Genomic DNA, 19,980 nt, shown 5'->3' with positions numbered 1-19,980 from the left:
GAGACCTCGTCGAAACATCGCCTAGACACCCCAACTCTTACACGGGAAGACACCCGAAGACACCAAAATATATATATATATATATATATATATGAGCAATGCACATGAGCAAAAGAGTGCCTATCCTTATTGCTGATAATTTGTCGGATAGAGAAGCACTAGCAGCTAAGGGCAGTCTTGGAAAAGGTCTTTCGCTCAGAATTCACAAAACATTTTCCATTATCTCAAGTTCCCCTCAAAAAATGCCCTCCTATTCTTCAAAATTTCACCATTCTTTTCCAGCTCTTCACAGAGTCGTAAAGGTAAAGGTAAAGGTACCCCTGCCCGTTCGGGCCAGTCTTGCCAGACTCTAGGGTTGTGCGCTCATCTCACTCTATAGGCCAGGAGCCAGCGCTGTCCGCAGACACTTCCGGGTCACGCGGCCAGCGTGACAAGCTGTATCTGGCGAGCCAGTGCAGCACACGGAACGCCGTTTACCTTCCCGCTGGTAAACGGCCCCTATTTATCTACTTGCACCCGGGGGTGCTTTCGAACTGCTAGGTTGGCAGGCGCTGGGACCGAACGACGGGAGCGCACCCCGCTGCGGGGATTCGAACCGCCGACCATACAATCGGCAAGTCCTAGGCGCTGCGGTTTTACCCACACCGCCACCTATTTGCCACTGGGCTCCATCTCTTTTTTTCCGACAGGGCCATATTCCCAGACCCTAGCCAATCTGATCTTTGACTCTCAAGGGCTGACCGCCATTTGCTGTCACTCACCAGCTACCCCCTCATTACATTACCAAGCCCTGCCTTGTGACATCACCAAGCCCTGTCACTTGCGTTGGAGTGCTGGAGACCTGGCAAAGCAATTTCGCTTCACACAATGCATTATTGAATGTTGTTTGCACTAAGATAGTCATTTTTAAATGCTCCCTTTACCCTAGAATACACTAGAATACACATTACTTGGCTGCAGAACTGCAATGCAAAATGTGGAGAAGTGTAGATTTCGAAGGAGAGGTGTGTTGTGGTGTTTTGGAAAACTATGTAGGTTTGCCTTTAAATGTGAACTGAATCAAATTTCTTCTCCATCCCTTGTTTGGAAAAGGGCCCATCTCTTCTGGTTTGTAAGTAACTGTAACTTTAAAAATGTATGCTAAACCCCGGCCAAAAACTGTTGCTTGAACATTTTATCTCAAAAATCAAGCCTTAAAGCTTTCCTTCCCAGTTAATGCTCTCACCTCTCTCGTGTTCAAATAAAAACATACAGATGCAGTTCTTGAAACATTCTCCCCTTCTTTTGACTTTGCCCTGTGGAAGCATTTTTCATTTCTCCGCCCCCGCCCCTCAAAAAATGGGTATAAGTCAGTCCAGAGTCTGCAAAGTCATTTTTTTTTAAAAAAAGATATTTATTAAGGATTTTAAACGTTCAATTCACCAAACACATATAAAACCATCACCCAAATACAACAAATGAAGAAAAACAGAAAAAAGCAAAAAGAGTAACATATAATAGAAAACATACAACAAGATCAAATATCCAACAACCATATTTTCTTAACCTTTTGGACTTCCTCACATCTCCCATTCCTGCGTTCCCAATTATAAAATTATAAACAGCAATTTATCACCTTGTTTCAACTCCTATTTTGTGATTTTCAAATATTATGTCTCCGACTTTAAATATTTTTATCAAATACTTAAATACTTAATTTAGACATAATGTTATTCCAAAATTTAAGAGTCTACAAAGTCATCTAGCTTCCTTCACATTGAAATTTATGCAGTCTTTCATTTCTGGAGAGAAGACACCGCCATTTTGATAATCTCTCCACAGCTTTTTGTTGTTGTTGTTGAAGGAAGGTTTGCCGTGTATTGCCTGTATCCTGGAAGGAGATGTTCTCAAAAAGGATTTACCACATCCAGCAACTGCAGAGCCATTTTCTCAAAATGTAAAAGCTTCCATTTGAAGTTCCTCCTTCTTCTTTTTTCAAAGAGGGAGTGGGTAAGATGCATGACCTGTGTCATTTTCTCAGCTGCAAATATTTTTGACTGAAGAAGTTTCAAGTCCCAGACAAAGATTCACCCATAGGATTTAAGTGATTTTTTTTTAAAAAAAACTTTTTTATAAAATCCACCCCAGCTCAGATGAAAGTGATGAAAATGTTCAGATTATTATTCCACCATGAACAAGTGCTTTTCTCATTTTAGTTATTGCAATTAATACACCTGTCCACCCAGTCAAGTTCTCTGAAAAGTTTTCATAAACAATAAAATAAAAACATACAGCTCAAAATAAAAAAATAACCATTTTTAAAAATCACAAAAATATCAACATAAACCCCTTTAAAATTATTTGCTCTTTGTTATTTTAACCTGTGTGTAATTGTATGCATTCTCCTCTGAAGAAGGTTTGGAAACTTCAGTTAGTGCAGAATTCATCGGCCAGTTTGCTCACCGGGGAAAGATGGTTTGAGCATATTACATCGTTCCTGGTCCGGCTGCATTGGCCATCAATTACTTTCTGGGCCCAATTCAAAGTGCTGGTTTTGAATTCTAAAGCCTTAAACAGTTCAGGATCACAGTATAGTGGTACCTCAGGTTAAGTACTTAATTCGTTCTGGAGGTCCGTACTTAACCTGGAACTGTTCTTAACCTGAAGCACCACTTTAGCTAATGGGGCCTCCTGCTGCTGCCGCGCCGCCGGAGCACGATTTCTGTTCTCATCCTGAAGCAAAGTTCTTAACCTGAAGCACTATTTCTGGGTTAGCGGAGTCTGTAACCTGAAGCGTATGTAACCTGAAGCGTATGTAACCCAAGGTACCACTGTACTTCAAGGACCTCTTCTCTCCATGTGAACCGACTTGGACCTTGCAATCAACATCTTGTGTGCCTCACCTGTGAAAGGTCTGGAGGATGGCAACACAAGAATGGGCCTTTTCTGCAGTTTGTGGTTTGGCTGGCACCTCCATTATACATCTTTGGGTGCCAGGCAAAACCAATGCTCTTTAGCCAGGCCTTTGGCTGACTGACATCCAATGCCTTTTTAAATGTGTTGTGGATTGCCTTTGTTCTTATTTTGTACTTTGGTTTAAGGCGCCATATATATGTGTGTGGGGGATGTTATTAGGGTTTATAGTAAAGGTAAAAGGACCCCTGACCATTAGGTCCAGTTGTGGTCGCCTCTGGGGTTGCGGCACTCATCTCGCTTTATTGGCCGAGGAAGCCAGTGTACAGCTTCCGGGTCATGTGGCCAGCATGACTAAGCCACTGCTGGCGAACCAGAGCAGCACACGGAAACTCCGTTTACCTTCCCGTTTACCTTACCTATTTATCTACTTGCGGTTTGAGGTGCTTTCGAACTGCTAGGTTGGCAGCAGCAGGGACAGAGCAATGGGAGCTCACCCCGTCGCGGGGATTCGAACTGCCGATCTTCTGATCGGCAAGTCCTAGGCTCTGTGGTTTAACCCACAGCGCCACCCTAGGGTTTATAGAGAAAAGTACAAAACTTCCTCTTTTTTTGTCCAAACTAAAACTTCTCTAAATGCAATAAAAATAAAGAGGAGGAGGAGAAAGGAGTAAAGAAAGATATTTAATTAAAAAAAAAATAAGAGGGGGAAAATAAAATTCAGAAGGGACTTCCGATTCTTCTGTCTGCTATATGTAAACAATACTCACTTCTTCCGCTCCAAAATAACACCCAACAAATAGCTTGTATGTTTGAGTTTCTAACACTGCCCCCGGATGTTTGACAATTCCACGTTCCATCATCCCTGCTGACTGGGGCTGATGGGAGTCCAACCATGTCTGGGTGGCGAAATATTGTAATTTCATGTTGTGAATCACCCTGAGATCTACGGGTATAGGGAGGTATACACTTTTAATGCATCACCTTGCCAACAAAGGTCCATATAGTTAAAGCTATGGTTTTCCCAGTAGTGATGTATGGAAGTGAGAGCTGGACCATAAAAAAGGCTGATCGCCGAAGAATTGATGCTTTTGAATTCTGGTGCTGGAGGAGACTCTTGAGAGTCCCATGGACTGCAAGAAGATCAAACCTATCCATTCTGTAGGAAATCAGTGCTCTCTGGAAGGACAGATCCTGAAGCTGAGACTCCAATACTTTGGCCACCTTATGAGAAGAGAAGACTCCCTGGAAAAGTCCCTGATGTTGGGAAAGATGGAGGGCACAAGGAGAAGGGGACGACAGAGGACGAGATGGTTGGACAGTGCTCTCGAAGCTACCAGCATGAGTTTGACTAAACTGTGGGAAGCAGTGGAAGACAAAAGTGCCTGGCGTGCTCTGGTCCAGGGGGTCACGAAAAGTCGGGCACGACTAAACGACTAAACAATAACAGCAACACTTTTAAAAAATAATAAGAAAAAAAATTCCAGTGCTGCAAGGAACACCTGGGCTCCCTGCCTGCAGCCCTTACTGGCTAGACAGCAAGAGGGGAGATTCTCTCAGTCTTAATTTTGGGAGGCAGGATTGGAGCAGCCCTCCTATCTTAATTATTGAACCTGAATAACAGCAGCAGTTTTGGGGCATCTCTGCTTCAGAAAAAGCTGCCATGCCTTTGTGTGAGCCAAAGCTGACTCAGACATTGCTGAAGGTTGTAAACTCTTGCAAAATGAAGCAACATTGCACATTGTTTGTCTTTTTCTTCCTGACCTGGTCTTTATTAAGTGGATCCCCCCCTCCCTAGTCTCAGTAAATTACAGTCATAGGGCTCTTATCTGCTACAACCAGGTTCTACCAAGATGTGCTTTGCCATCTTGCTCCCCCTGCTTTTGAAACCTCAGAGGAACCCAGAAGACCCTCTCTCCTATAAATCCATTCACGAAAGGGCAGACGGCAACTTGTTTCAGGCACTATTAATGCCACTCTGTATGTTAAGCAGAAGCAATAAGTGTATTTTCAGCATGGATGTGAATCGTTCTCTGTATGAACCCAGTATCACAAGCAAAGGAGTTGTCTATATGAAGGAGAGGGAGGGAGAGAGTAGACCCATTGAAATCAGTGGACCTAAATTAGTCGTATTGATTAATTTCAAGGGGTCTGAAGTGTAGGTGGGTTCAGGCATGACCCAAGACCAAGACTGAAATATACTCAGAGTCGAGAGTGGATTTTATGCTCTTTATTCAGCTCATAGTGGTGAGGAGGAATGAAAGTTTCCCCAAAGTATCTGCTTTATATACATTATTTACACAATGGGCTGCACATGATTGGCTAATTCCGGAATTCTCTTGTAGGCTAATCAGGTTGTGGATTCACTTCCATCTGGAGCTGGATTGGGTGGCTCCTGCAGACCAATCATACTGCTGCATTGTTCTAGGACCAATCAGACTGCTGCATTCTGAATCCTATGGTTCTAGGACCAATCAGTCTGCTGCATTCCGAATCCTATTGCTCTAGGACCAATCAGACTGCTGCATTTTGGATCCTATTCATCTCGGTACATAACAAAGATTCAGCTCAAAAACGGATTTAAAGGATTTAAGAGGAAATGCCAACAAAAGAAGAATGGCAAATGAAACTGATGGACTATGCTGAGCTGGCGAGACTAACAGGGAAAATTTGAAACCAGCAGGACCAGATTTTCCTAAAGGACTGGAAGAAATTTACGTTGCATTTGAAAGACAACTGTAATGACTTAACATCGCTTGTAGGGTTACAAGAAGTTTTGCAAGGAGGACTTTATAAATTATTGTGAAAAGGACTAAGATTAGCGGATGTAAGACTGGATTTATAGCAATAAGCATAGTAATAAAGTGCAAAATTAGAACGAAATTTAGAAAACCATTAGAAGGGGTTGAGCAAATCTCAGGCTGTGACAGCTAAATATTTTTATGTTGTTTTGGAGTTTTTTATGTTGGAAAATTTGTGCAAAAAAAAAAAAAAATACCTTAAGCCGGCCCAGGCAAAATACACACATCGCCTGTGATAGGTCGCCTTAATGGTGCAATTAGCGAATCGCAACAATGGCCCTATCTCAGCAGGGATTGGCTGCTTGCCAGCTACTAGCAATGCCATTGGAGGGTTTTAGAATTCTCTCTGTCTTTTGTGATGCAGATGAAGCTCCTGAGCTCCAGGAAGCCTGAAGACCTAGACCGGCATTGCATGTATTCAGCCTGGCTTTGGTCTACAATGCCTGCACACATCACAGGGTCTACTCCGAGTATGATCAGCTTTGCACACACATCTAGAGAGCCCGTTTGAAGCAGTGGTTACATTGTTAGGCTAGACCCTCTGGGTGCCTAGCCTACCTCACAGTTTGTTGTGAGGAAGAATTATTATTATTATTATTATTATTATTATTATTAAAACTTATTAGTCGCTTGTCACCCAAAGGTCTTCAAGTGACTTACAGCAAAGAAAAATATACAATGCATAATACAACTGGGGATGTCATATTAATACAGTGGTGCCTCGCAAGACGAAAATAATCCGTTCTGTGATTCTCTTCGTCTAGCGGTTTTTTCGTCTTGCGAAGCAAGCCCATTGACGGATTAGCGCTATTAGCGCTATTAGCGGCTTTTAGTGGCTTATCGGATCAGCTGATAAGTGGCTTAGCGGCTTAGAAAAAGGGGGGGAGGGAAAAAACCCGCAGGAACTCGCAAGACATTTTCGTCTTGCGAAGCAAGCCCATAGGAGATTCGTTTTGCAAAGCACCTCCAAAACCGAAAACTCTTTTGTCTAGCGAGTTTTCCGTCTTGCGAGGCATTCGTCTTGCAGGGCACCACTGTATTTCATATAACATAACACTAATATTTCTTATAACATAACATCCATGGGAAAGACCACAATAACATACCAGCCGTATAAATAGCACCGGACAACACTTTTAAAACATGGCTCTTTTTGGCGGGGTGTTATTGGGCTATTGTTCTTATTTTGATTTTATATATTGTGATCTTTTCTGTGAACCACCCTGAGACCTCTGGGTATAGGGCGGTATAGAAATTCAATCAATCAATCAATCAATCAATCAATCAATCAATGTATGTTACCACTACTCAAATAATAAAGCAATACACTGACCCACTAACAGGGCTGTCTTAAGCATATCCGGCACCGTGGTACAAAGATCCCTCCGGCGCCCCACTCCCTTTCCCAGAATTTAGAACTTGGGGCCCAACTCGCGGACCACCTTGTAGCCCCGGGAGCCACTGCCCATAGAAGACACCGCCGATGTGGGTGCTGGGCGGCTGGCCAGACTGCCCGAACCCCACGCTCACTTGTGAGGCTCTGGGGCGCTTCCTCCTGCTCCGCTGCATGATAACGATAGCCCGCTGCTGGTGCTCTCGCTGCTGCCCAGCAGCCCAAGGGCCCAAGGAGCAGGAGGCGGTTGCCATGCCGCCGCCTGTGCCCCGGCGAGTGGTGGTGGTGGGGCGTTGCGCACCAGTGACAAGGAGGAGGCCTCTTGGGAGCTGCTCCCACCACCGCTGCTCCCGCTCAGACGACGATGACAGTGGCTTGGCGGGCAGTGGCTGAGGGGATTCCCGCAGCCGAGGGAGAGGAGGCAGCAGTGGCAGAGGAGGCCATTTGCCCAATAACAAATGTTGGAAATGTAAAGAAACTGAAGGTACATTCTTTCACCTTTGGTGGACGTGCCCAAGGATTAAGGCTTTCTGGGAGATGATATATAATGAATTGAAAAAGGTATTTAAATATACCTTCTTGAAGAAACCAGAGGCCTTTCTCCTGGGCATAGTCGGCCAATCGGTGTTAAAGAAGGACAGAACTTTCTTTATGTATGCTACAACAGCAGCAAGAATACTTATTGCAAAGTATTGGAAGACACAAGACTTACCCACTCTGGAAGAATGGCAGATGAAAATGATGGACTATATGGAATTGGCGGAAATGACTGGCAGAATCCGAGACCAGGGAGAAGAGTCGGTGGAAGAAGATTGGAAGAAATTTAAAGACTATTTACAGAAATATTGCAAAATTAATGAATGTTAGAATGATGTTTGATTGAAGTTAAGTGGTTTCTAGCTGTAATGGTATAAAAGAATATGGAAAAAATGGATTTTTAATAGGTAAAAATTTAATGCTACAAGATATTAAGATTATAGATCAGGATAATAAGGAGGGAAAGGAATTGCTGAACTAATAAATTGAACTGGAATACAAAAAAGGGAGGTATGAGGAGGTTCGGGAAACAAGTAAATGAAAGATAAGTGATGAAAAGATGGAATTATTTTTAACTGTTTTTTATTTTGTATTTTTTGTTTTTTCTTTTTCATTATGTAATACTGTATAAACTTTAATAAATATATATATATATATATATATATATATATATATATATATATATATATAAAAGCAGTGGCAGAGGAGGCGGCAGTCTGTCCTTGGCCACCACCTCAGAGTCGAGCAGCTCCTTGTCTGCTCCTTGTGGGAGCAAAACAAGCAGCAGCGCCAATGCGCCCACCCGCAGAGGGGGGCAGGGCGGGCTGAGGAGGGTAGGAAGGAGATATGGTTGGCGGGGCACAGCTGGCGGCTTGCAGGGAAAGGGGAGGCTGCCAGCAAAGCCACACAGCTCCCCCACTCACTGGGGCGCCCCTGAGAGGCCGGCGCCCTGGCGCCAGGCACTACTAAGCCCTAGGGGAAAGACAATTCTGCCCACTAAAGAGCAAATAAAGAGAACCATAGCTGTCAACTTTCCCCCCTTTTTAAGGGAAATTCCCTTATTCCGAATAGGATTCCTCGCAAGAAAAGGGAAACATTGACCGCTATGAAGAGAACCTCAACCTCCCTCTAGTCCAAAGCTCATTCACAGTGAACCAACAATTCCCCCCATTTAACCTCCTCACCCCTTCTAGAAGTCTGGTGTCAAGGTGTTACAAATCAGCGGTATGTGGGTCCAATGTTTTCCAGGAATGGTCCAGCACAGGCATAGGCAACGTTTGGCCCTCCAGATGTTTTGGACTACAATTCCCATCATCCTTGACCACTGGTCCTGTTAGCTAGGGATCATGGGAGTTGTAGGCCAAAACATCTGGAGGACCAAAGGTTGCCTATGCCTGGTCCAGCGCTTCTCCTCTCCCTTCAGGGGGAAGCAGTAGCACCGCAAAGCAGGAAGATTTTACCTGCTTTGCAGTTGATCCGGCTCCTTGGGGAGAACAATGTACAGTGGTACCTCGGGTTAAGTATTTAATTCGTTCCGGAGGTCTGTTCTTAACCTGAAACTGTTCTTAACCTGAAGACCACTTTAGTTAATGGGGCCTCCTGCTGCCGCCGCACCGCCAGAGCACGATTTCTGTTCTCATCCTGAAGCAAAGTTCTTAACCCGAGGTAAGATTTCTGGATTAGCAGAGTCTGTAACCTGAAGCGTATGTAACCCGAAGTACGCCTGTATACTATCTTGGGCAGGATTAAATGCCAGAACAATCATTATAAAAAATAAGTCTTGCTTTTTTTTAAAAAAAAGCACCAGACCTCTTTCAATGTCCTTTTAGAGAAGAAAGATTTTTAAACCATAAATATGGATGAAGTCTCATTTATATGGGTTTTAGCATCTTACAGCCTACTGGCTTCCTGTGTCTTGACCACGTCAGCCACCGTTTCCACATGAATTTGTTTGCAATCTGGTGACATCCCTTGTTTTCTTCGCAGGCTTATGTGTGCTTTGCTATTTTTCACGCTCTATTGCTGGTTAATACCCCCGATACTGGGGGGGTTATTAATGGGAAGCCAGTTTATAGCAAGCTGTTGTCTCATTTCTGATGAATCACACTGGATCTCTCCCAGCAGAACATTTCAACAAGCTTTCCTTCAGCTCCCCGTGTCTAACTGCCAGGGAATAAAGCAGCAAAAGGGTAATGCTAAACTACAAGTAGCAAGACTTTTAAACTACTGTATTTTCACTGGGGGGGGGGGAGGAAGGACAGTGAAACATTAATTAACTTTGCAACCCAAATTCTTAAAATAGAAGCTTACGCAGTATTGTAACACACCCAAGAACTATTGAGAATGAGTGACACTTTCTCTCTTTTCTTTTTAAGCTAAAAGGTTCTCTCTGTGTGTGGGGGGGGGGGGATCCCTGGTTTTAGATATTCCTCAAAAATGGTAAGGCCTAATCCCTTTTGGAGGAGCTCCTTTGACTGCAACTTTCGTAAAGTGAAAGGGAGGGAAATTATAGCAATTTATAGATTCCCATTATAGTCAACGGGGGCTAAGAAGAATCTTAGTACAACTCCATCCCAATAGGCTTTAATCTGAAAAAATAATGGTTCAAGTGCTTGGGGAATTATCTTACGTTAGCGCTGTGTTGGTTGGTTTCCATTAGGACTGATAGGACGGAAGTCTAGGAGTTCAACAGCAGGTGGCGCCAGAGTCACTGAGAGGCAGAAGCAATGAATTCTACTTTGGTTTCCATGAGTTCTACAAAGGCAGCACTGAGACTGAAGAGGAAGAAGCTTGCAGGCAGTGGATTGGATGGAAGAAAGCAGTCAGATGGGGGCTGGCTGAGGGCAGAATGAGATCAGTGGGGCAGTGCCCCCTTTTGCCCCAATACAGTGGACACTCGGGTTGCAATGCACGTTCGCAACCCGCAGCGTCCGCAACCCGCAGCGGAGCATCTGCGCATGCGTGGTTTGCGATTCAGCAGTTCTGTGCATGCACAAAGCGCGATTAAATGCTTCTGCGCATGCGCGACTGCCGAAACCCGGAAGTAACCCATTCCAGTACTTCGGAGTTTCAGCGGTCCGCAACCCAAAAAAAAAACGCAACCTGAAGCGTCTGTAACCCAAAGTATGACTGTATACATCAAGTTCTACTGAGTTCATGTTGTTTATGAGACCTTAAATATCTTTGTCTGGTGAATATGATAATGGTGATTGTCTCCTTCTGTTATTATTCCTATGTCAGCATTGGTAATTCATTTTCATTTTTTATTTTTCTAAATAAATTTATTTATTTGGTTTTTCAAATTAAAATTTTACAGAGATACTGTATATCAAACTTAAATCATAAAAACAAGATTCCAAGGAATCTCCATCCTCTCCTTTGTGGGTCCTATTATTAATCCTTTCCTCCCACATCTTTTATGATAGTCCAAATTCTTTACTTCTTCCATTATGTCCAGAATTCAAATTAAACTACAAGTGATATTCCAATCCTACTAACAATTTTAACTGTTTACAATGGTCTTTAAGATAAGTCATAAATCTCCCCCATTCCTTCTTAAAATTTTGGTCTTTCTGATTTCTAACTTCCAGTCATTTTAGCCATTTTGGAATAGTCCATCACCTGCACCTGCCATTGTTCTCTGGTAGGGACTTTATCTTCTTTCCATCTCTGGGCCAGTAATATCCAGGCAGCCGTGGTTGCATGAATAAATAGTCTTTTCTGCTCCCTTGGGATTTCGGCACCTAGAATTCCTAAAAGGAAGGCTTCGGGCTTTTTTTTTTTTAAACAAAGCTTATTTTAAACATATTTCTTTTCAACTCATTATGTATCATTTTCCCAAATCCTTTTACTATCTTACAATTCCACCACATATGATAAAAGGTGCCTTCTTTTTCCTTACATTTCCCAGCATTGGTAATTCCTGCTGAGGTTTAAGGAGTGAAGACTCAATTCATGCTTGAGGATCTTTTCATGAAAATTCATATGGGTTTTCAATTCCAATTGACGTTGCACCTAGAGAAAAACAGATGATGGACCTTGTAATCTGACATGACATTTCCCATGTGTGATTCCCCAGAGAGAGCATTCCAGAAGTACAGTGGTACCTTGGGTTACATACGCTTCAGGTTACAGACTCCGCTAACCCAGAAATAGTACCTCAGGTTAAGAACTTTGCTTCAGGATGAGAACAGAAATTGTGCTCTGGCGGCACAGCGGCAGTGGGAGGCCCCATTAGCTAAAGTGGTGCTTCAGGTTAAGAACAGTTTCAGGTTAACAACAGACCTCCAGAACAAATTAAGTACCGTATTTTTCGCCCCATAGGACGCACCTTTCCCCCTCCAAAAATGAAAGGGAAATGTGTGTGCATCCTATGGGGCGAATGCAGGCTTTCGCTGAAGCCTGGAGAGCAAGAGGGGTCGGTGCGCACCGACCCCTCTCGCTCTCCAGGCTTCAGGAAGCTCTGCGCAACCCTCGGGAGACCGGCTCCAAGGGTTGCACAGAGCTGCCTGCAGTCCCAGGATCAGCGCAGCTCTGCGGGGCCACCGGGAGCGGGGCGCGAAGTCCCGCCCCATTCCCGATGGCCGCACAGAGCTGCCTGCAGTCCCGGGATCAGCGCAGCTCTGCGCGGGCATCGGGAGCGGGCTGCGAAGTCCCGCCCTGCTCCGGATGGCGGCGCAGAGCTGCCTGCAGTCCCGGGATCAGCGCACTTCTCCCCATAGCCAGCCCCACAAGCTCGGGGGACAGCAGGGAGGCAGAGCGCGCCTTCCCGCTGTTCCCCGACCTGGTTCTTCCAGCCCCGCACCTGGGGAGGAAATAAATTTTTTTCCCTTTATTTCCCCCCCAAAAAACTAGGTGCGTCCTATGGGCCGGAGCGTCCTATGGGGCGCAAAATACGGCACTTAACCTGAGGTACGACTGTATTCCCATACTGGAGAATTTTGCTTAGGGAAAGAACCTTAGTTACTCATCTCTGTTCATTACCAGAATTCATTTGGTGGCTTCCCTTTAGTTTGAAGTCAGCATAATCCCACTGAATAAGAATTGTGTGTATATAGCAAGTGTGTATAGACTTTAGATGGTTGGTGTTCCCTGCAGGCCATCCAAGTAAATAATGCTGAAAAAAGTGTGATGGTTTTCTTACCTGCTGCTTTTCTCATTTTAGAGGTGCAACTTTGTCTCTCTAGTAGCTGATGTTACGATATAGAAGCAATGCGGCAGCGAGCTGCAGCTAGCTGGAAAGCAAAACATGATGGGAATGTTGGGACTGTACCGTGGGAACCAGAGGGACAGTCTATTCACTGTGCGGAGCACCGGAATTAGCTCAGAGTGTAATATGAGCTGTACAGGAAGTACAGAAGGAGGAGTTTAATCTCTCTCGGCTGTTGGAGTTTGAAGGGAGCAGACGTGTCTTCTGTAACGCTGCAAGGACAGAAATAAAGACATGTAAATACATTTCTGTCTATCTCTTTCCCCTCCCTGGGGGGGGGGGGGAGCAGGGAAGAGTGGTGTGTCCTTCTCACGTTGAGGAGGATCGCCGATCGCGACCTAGCCTGTATCCTGCCGGGAAATGCAGACAGGGAGGTCAACCGGAGATCAAGCCGGGTGCCTGGAGAGTGGCTAGTTTTCTCCTGATAAGGCTTGATTCCCAACAGCTGAATCCTAATTATTTCTTTCTAGGGTTTTGACTTTAGAAATAGAGGAAGTTGCTTTATGATGAGCCAAACCATCGAGCCATCTAGCTCAGTATTGTCTGCACTGACTGGCAGTGATTCTCCTGGATTTCATAAAGGGGGCTCTCCCAACCCTACCTAAAGATGTTGGAGATTGAACTCAGGACCCTCTGCGCATGAAGCAGGTGCCATGCCCTTCAACTGTATTGGGGGAAAATGGGACATTGCCTTTTTTCTTGATGAGAGGACAGTGACCAAAATGGCCGCCAGGATCTCGTACAATTTTGGGACTCGCTCTAACCTCGAAAAAGTGCTTTTTCAGGGGAAGCAATTTTACACACACATACCCCAAACAAGAATCATGCGGGAACGCGGCCCCAAAAGATGGTGTCCCATTTTGGGGTCGCTTTGTATTTGGGGGAATAATAATAATAATAATAATAATAATAATAATAATAATAATAATAATATGATATTTATACCCCGCCCATCTGGCTGAGTTTCCCCAGCCACTCTGAGCAGCTCCCAATCGAGTGTTAAAAACAATACAGCATTAAATATTAAAAACTTCCCTAAACAGGACTGCCTTCAGGTGTCTTCTAAAAATCAGATAGTTGTTTATTTCCTTGATATCAGATGGGAGGGCGTTCCACAGGGTGGGCGCCACTACTGAGAAGGCCCTCTGTCTGGTTCCCTGTAACCTCACTTCTCGCAATGAGGGAACTGTCAGAAGGCCCTCAACACTGGATCTCACTTTCCAGGCTGAACGATGGGGGTGGAGATGGTCTTTCAGGTATACAGGACCAAGGTCGTTTAGGGTATGAGAGAGATCTTCTACCTCTGTGATATGGCCCATCCTATTCACTGTGGTCTAAACTACTGAGTCTCTTGGGCCTGCCGATCAGAAGGTCAGCGGTTCGAATCCCCACGACGAAGTGAGCTCCCGTTGCTCTGTCCCAGCTCCTGCCAACCCAGCAGTTCAAAAGCATACCAGCGCAAGTAGATAAATAGGTACCGCTGTGGCAGGAAGATAAACGGCTTTTCCGTGCACTCTGGCTTCCATCACAGTGTCCCGTTGTGCCAGAAGCGGTTTAGTCATGCTGCCCACATGAGCTGGAAAGCTGTCTGTGGACAAATGCTGGCTCCCTCGGCCTGAAAGCGAGATGAGTGCCGCAACCCCATAGGCACCGTTGACTGGACTTAACCATCCGGGGTTCTTTACCTTTACCTTTTTACTTTATTCACTGAATAGCTCTTCCATATATATTCCCCACTTTTTAAAGGTCCTTTCCCATAGAACCTCTTGCTGATTACATCATCCATGTGACTGGTGCCCACAATAAAGGTGAGAATTCTTCATTATGATCTCCAGATGTCTGCTGCTGTGTCCCAAATTTAGGATCTTGGCCCATTTGAACCGGTTTTAAAGACTTTTGTTGTTTCTTCCAATTTGCTTGTTTTATATATCTCTATCTTCCATGTCAGGGAACTGACATTGGAGCGAGAGGCGAAGGGGAGGCTCCCAGATGATGCTGGCGAAGGACCCAGCAGCAGGGGGAGAAACAGCTCAGTAGAGGGGGAAGCAAATCAGCGCAACACCAGGGATAAAGGGGGGCAGATAAAGGAGAATCGGGGAGAGGGCTCCAGGACTCTTCACTGGAGATCAGTGAGGAGAGCACAGGTCCTCTGCTACCCACGCCCTCCCTGTGCAGAAGACTACCGCGCAGTGAGAGGAGGAGGAGACTGGGTGTCAAACAACTTTTATGTTGGAAGAGGTTCAAGAAACGTCCACTGACGGATTCTGCCAGTGACTGAGGCAGCCACGATGAGAAAGGGCTGTGCAGTCAGAAAGGTTTAACAAGGCAAATTAGCCCAGAAAGGCACCAGTTTACGCACGAGTAACTCATACCCACTACATTCCACCTTTGGGGACCAAACAGGATCTCCAATGTGGCAATCAACAAGCCAGAACTAAAACCAAACGATGGAAATGTAATATAAGAACAAGTAAATCAATCAATAAAACAGCGGCAGAAGCTCAGCAAAAATGGCAAGGGCTATACATATATCATTGTTACTATGCAATTTAACAAAACAACATTTTAATCCAATGCAGCCACAGAGGATTCTGATTTTGACTGGCATGTCAACAAACCCCAATAGCCAATAACACAACACAGGTATCTGGGCTTGTTTGTTTGTTTTTGCACCATGGGGCTAATAGCAGTTTCAGGGGGTTGATTCAGATCAGGTAAGTGGAGCGGAAGGACAAGTTAAACGCTCGTTCCTGTCAGTATTGTTGATCTGATCAAAAACAGGGTCTTCTGCAGCTGCTTCAATGTTTAAAAATCAAAACAAAGCAGCACTGAAAGATCTAATAATTGATCTTTTCATCATGTGTGTCTTGGTCCTGAGGGATATTACAATATATACCCAGGAGAGCTGTGATGCTTAGTACTTCTGAAGACCTCACCAGGACTCCAAGATCATTAGCATTCTGTTTCTTTACAATAGAGAGCGGCTGGTCATAAATTATGCCGGTGGAGCTTTAATAGAACTTTATGAGCTGAATTCAATTGAGGTCTTGAAAAATCTCATGGCTAGACTTGTAAACAAGGGTATCAGAACTAATTAGGAAAGGTGTCACCAATGCACACTGCGAGTCTCTTATGAGATTGGTCCAATTGATGCAGCTAGATTTCCCCCTGAAGGCAACCCAAATTGCTTTTTTACTTCATTCTTCATACTTAGGGATGAGGAAGAAATTAGATTTGTTAGCATTTTAATGGAAGCCTACCTATTTTGCACTTCCGGAACCAGTACGTGAACTGAATTGCACTGTCCTTCAAGATGTGCACCTCTCTGGATTTTCTGATGCTGTTCTCCATTCAAAAATGTGTACCAGTAAAAGCGAGCTTACATTAAAAAGTGCATATTAATGAAAACAAGAATTCATTACGTTAGGCAAAACTGTTCCCCCACCCCCAATGTATATAATATCAATGCTAAGATTCTGGATTATAACATTAATTATTGCGATTTAAAGTTGACTCATAATCTTATGCAAGCTGTATAATTGCTGCTTAGTTGTTTTCTTTTCAGTATTTGTTCTTTCAATGTACTGATGTGTGCATATCTATATAAACATAAATAAACAAAACTATCAGGTGGGTGACATTGCAGACCAGTACTTCCCCCAACCACTTCTTGCCTTTACGTACTAGTGAGAAGCCCCAAACAAACATTTCAAGTCAAAATGGAAGCTGGCTAGTGTGTGTGAGTCTATACCTTTTTTAAGATCTATGACTCCACCTAGCTCCTAGCTGCTCCTAGCCGCGATTCGTCAAGTTATGGGGTGGAGCCAAATAATATTTCCTTTTCTTCAATCCATTTCCCATCTCGCAGCGATGGGCTTTGAGGTTTCCAGCCAGGCCTGTACTGTAAGATTACCAGATTCTTTTTCAAAGAATCTGGGGACACTTTTATTTTGAAAAGAGAGAAAAAAAGTTATTTTTAATATTATTTTATTTTTTAAAAAAGAAAGAAGTAGTATCTTCTCTTCTGTGGTGTCCTCTGTCACGTGGCCTTCCTCCGGGCCCCAGCCTGCTCTCTTGGAGTGCTAGCTACTGTGGAGTAGGCTCAGGTTGGGCTTGGGCTCGGCCACGTGTCCTTGCCCTCCTGGTGTTCTCCTACCTCTCCTCCTCAGCGGCTGCGGTGGCAGTGGCGCGGCAAGGTCGGAGCTCCCCTCTTTTTTCTCCTTCATCTTTATCTCTCTTCCTTCTCCTTCTCCTCTCCTCCTTCCCCCTGCATCGGCTCCGGGGTTTTGACTGGCCCCAGAGAGCCACTGGGCAATCAGCTGGGTGCTCTTGCTCCCAGCTCGATTTGGGTCATGGTTCCCCCAGTTGATGCACTGGGTATCCCCAGTTCCCCCTCGGCAGTGGCAGTGGCAGCGGCAGTCTCAGTAGCCCGGAGCCAGCCTGGTAGCGCAGTTGGCTCTGGCTGGCTTCAGGAGCTGCTCGCTGCCGTGGCGCCCACCATTTTGCCTCGCCGGAAGTCCCCATATGATGTATCTTGTGCCATTGAACCAATCACACAACATTCATTCCCTACTAATAAATCTACAACACTTAAAATATAAATCCAGGGACATTAAATGAAATCCGGGGGCATTCCGGGGATGGATTTTGTCCGGGGACAGATTTGTAAATTCAGGGACTGTCCCCGGAAACAGGGACATCTGTGACTTACTGTAACAACTTCATGGTGAGTTTTGGCACCTGGGACACAAAGAACCCAGAAACTGATACTGCAATGGGGGGAACTGAATTGAAGAAACGGGGGTGAATACCTCAAGAGTTTGAGCTGGAGCATATCCCAGATTAATTCTTAATTTATTTTAAATCAGGACCCCTTACACATTTCAAACCAAACTGGATAGTTCAAGATATTTTAAGCAATCTATTCGAAAGCTCAAATTAGACAAAGAAACTGTTTGTTTTCAGTGAGATTCAATCACAATCTGGAGGATTTAGGATGCACAATTAAAGCTGGTTTGGAGCTCTGACTTTTCGTAAGAAGGAAAGTGAAAATGCAGTGGAAATTGTGGGATAAGACTTGCTTGATGCACCATCATCTAATCTCCTCACGAGCAAATCAGGCTGAATGTTCATTAAGCAAGTCAACTGGAAGCGGCATCTATCTTTTATATTAGCTTATAGCAGAAGGAATGTATGACTGCAATCTGCTTTTCGCCTAGCATTTCAAAAGTCCCTAAAGGGTTGACATTCTTCTTCCAATTTGTTTGTTATATATCTTCCTAGTTTTAACCCTGTAATCTTGTTCAGAACTGTTAAACCCTGTAATTTACCCTTACACAGGACTGGGCCACCCATGAGACAAGGTGTCGTGGCCGCTTCAGGTGGCAGGATCCACAGGGGCAGCAGATCCTGATGTAGATATTTATGCCTCCCTTGTTCCTGATGAGTATCTTCACTCATCCCTTCTTCCCTCCAAGGGAGGAAGGCACCATTTTGTGGTTTGCCTCAGGTGCTGAAATGTCTTGGGCTGGCTCTGCCCTTCTTGTTGTTGTTTAGTCGTGTCTGACTCTTCGTGACCCCATGGACCAGAGCACACCAGGCACTCCTGTCTTCCACTGCCTCCTGCAGTTTGGTCAAACTCATACTGGTAACTTTGAGAACACTGTCCAACCATCTCATCCTCTGTCGTCCCCTTCTCCTTGTGCCCTCAATCTTTCCCAACATCAGGGTCTTTTCCAGGGAGTCTTCTCTTCTCATGAGGTGGTCAAAGTAGTGGAGCCTCAGCTTCAGGATCTGTCCTTCCAGTGAGCACTCAGGGCTGATTTCCTTCAGAATGGATATGTTTGATCTTCTTGCAGTCCACGGGACTCTCAAGAGTCTCCTCCAGCACCATAATTCAAAAGCATCAATTCTTCGGTGATCAGCCTTCTTTACGGTCCAGCTCTCACTTCCATACATCACTACTGGGAAAACCATGGCTTTAACTATATGGACCTTTGTTGGCAAGGTGATGTCTCTGCTTTTTAAGATGCTGTTTAGGTTTATCATTGCTTTTCTCCCAAGAAGCAGGCGTCTTTTAATTTCATGATTGCTGTCACCATCTGCAGTGATCATGGAACCCAAGAAAGTAAAATCTCTCACTGCCTCCTTACAGGAACACAAGTACATATACCAGCAGTCTTATACCAAATGAGGCCACTGGTCCACCCAGCTCAATATTGTCTACACCTCTCCAGGATTTCAGGCTCGAGTCTTTTCCCTGCCCAACCGGCAGATGCTGGAGAATTGAACCTGGGACATTCTGCATGCAATGCAGATGCACTATCGCTGAGCTATGACACTCCCCTCATTCCTCCCTTCATTTGGGAAATTCATTTACGTTTCCTTTATTAGTGAGTGGGATACTTGCATCTGTAATCATAGGAAAGAATCTAATTTCTCTTTGCCCCTAGGCGCTGCTCCTAATTGAGATATTCTTTTGTCTGTGAAACCTCTTTCCCAATACAGATGCCAATGAAAGTCATATTCTTAGACCTGGATTACATACTCTGGTGGTTCATAATGCTTATCTCTAATTCAAGGTGAGTATCGTGATGCCAGGACGCAGGTGGCGCTGTGGGTTAAACCACAGAGTCTAGGACTTGCCGATCAGAAGGTCGGCGGTTCAAATCCCCACGAAGGGGTGAGCTCCCATTGCTCAGCCCCAGCTCCTGCCCACCTAGCAGTTTGAAAGCATGTCAAAGTGCAAGTAGATAAATAGGTACTGCTCCGGTGGGAAGGTAAACGGCATTTCCGTGCCCTGCTCTGGTTCACCAGAAGCAGCTCAGTCATGCTGGCCACATGACCCAGAAGCTGGACGCCGGCTCCCTCGGCCAGTAAAGCGAGATGAGTGCCGCAACCCCAGAGTCGGCCACAACTGGACCTAATGGTCAGGGGTCCCTTTACCTTTACCTTTACCGTGATGCCATCTCAGATTTTAATCAGCTTACTCAACTTCGTCCTCTTCCTTTTTCTCTTTCCAATCCACCAAAGCGTCATCCCCCTTACCTCTGCTGTTGCACCAGTAAGCTGTTCCAGAGTGCTGACGAATCTCTGCTGAGCAACATTGGAGATTTTCTGGAGCGGGCGAAGGATCTAATAGGGCAGCT

At 44.8% G+C, this 19,980-nt stretch overlaps 1 protein-coding gene across 1 annotated transcript in view; it reads right to left on the bottom strand.

Annotated features, from left to right (window-relative positions):
* The window catches only part of DMXL2 (Dmx like 2), a 431,281-nt gene extending 412,181 nt beyond the window's left edge, over positions 1-19,100 (bottom strand). The window contains exon 1 of the mRNA XM_083475457.1: positions 19,094-19,100. The gene's annotated coding sequence lies outside the window, so the exon portion shown is untranslated. The remainder of the gene's footprint in view (positions 1-19,093) is intronic.
* Positions 19,101-19,980: the final 880 nt, after the last annotated feature.

The sequence above is a fragment of the Podarcis liolepis genome (genome assembly GCF_965112155.1).
Source record: "Podarcis liolepis genome assembly, chromosome: 14".
Taxonomy (NCBI): Eukaryota; Metazoa; Chordata; class Lepidosauria; order Squamata; family Lacertidae; genus Podarcis; species Podarcis liolepis.
Note: the sequence above shows the minus strand (reverse complement) of the source record. Positions and strands in the feature narration are given on the sequence as shown.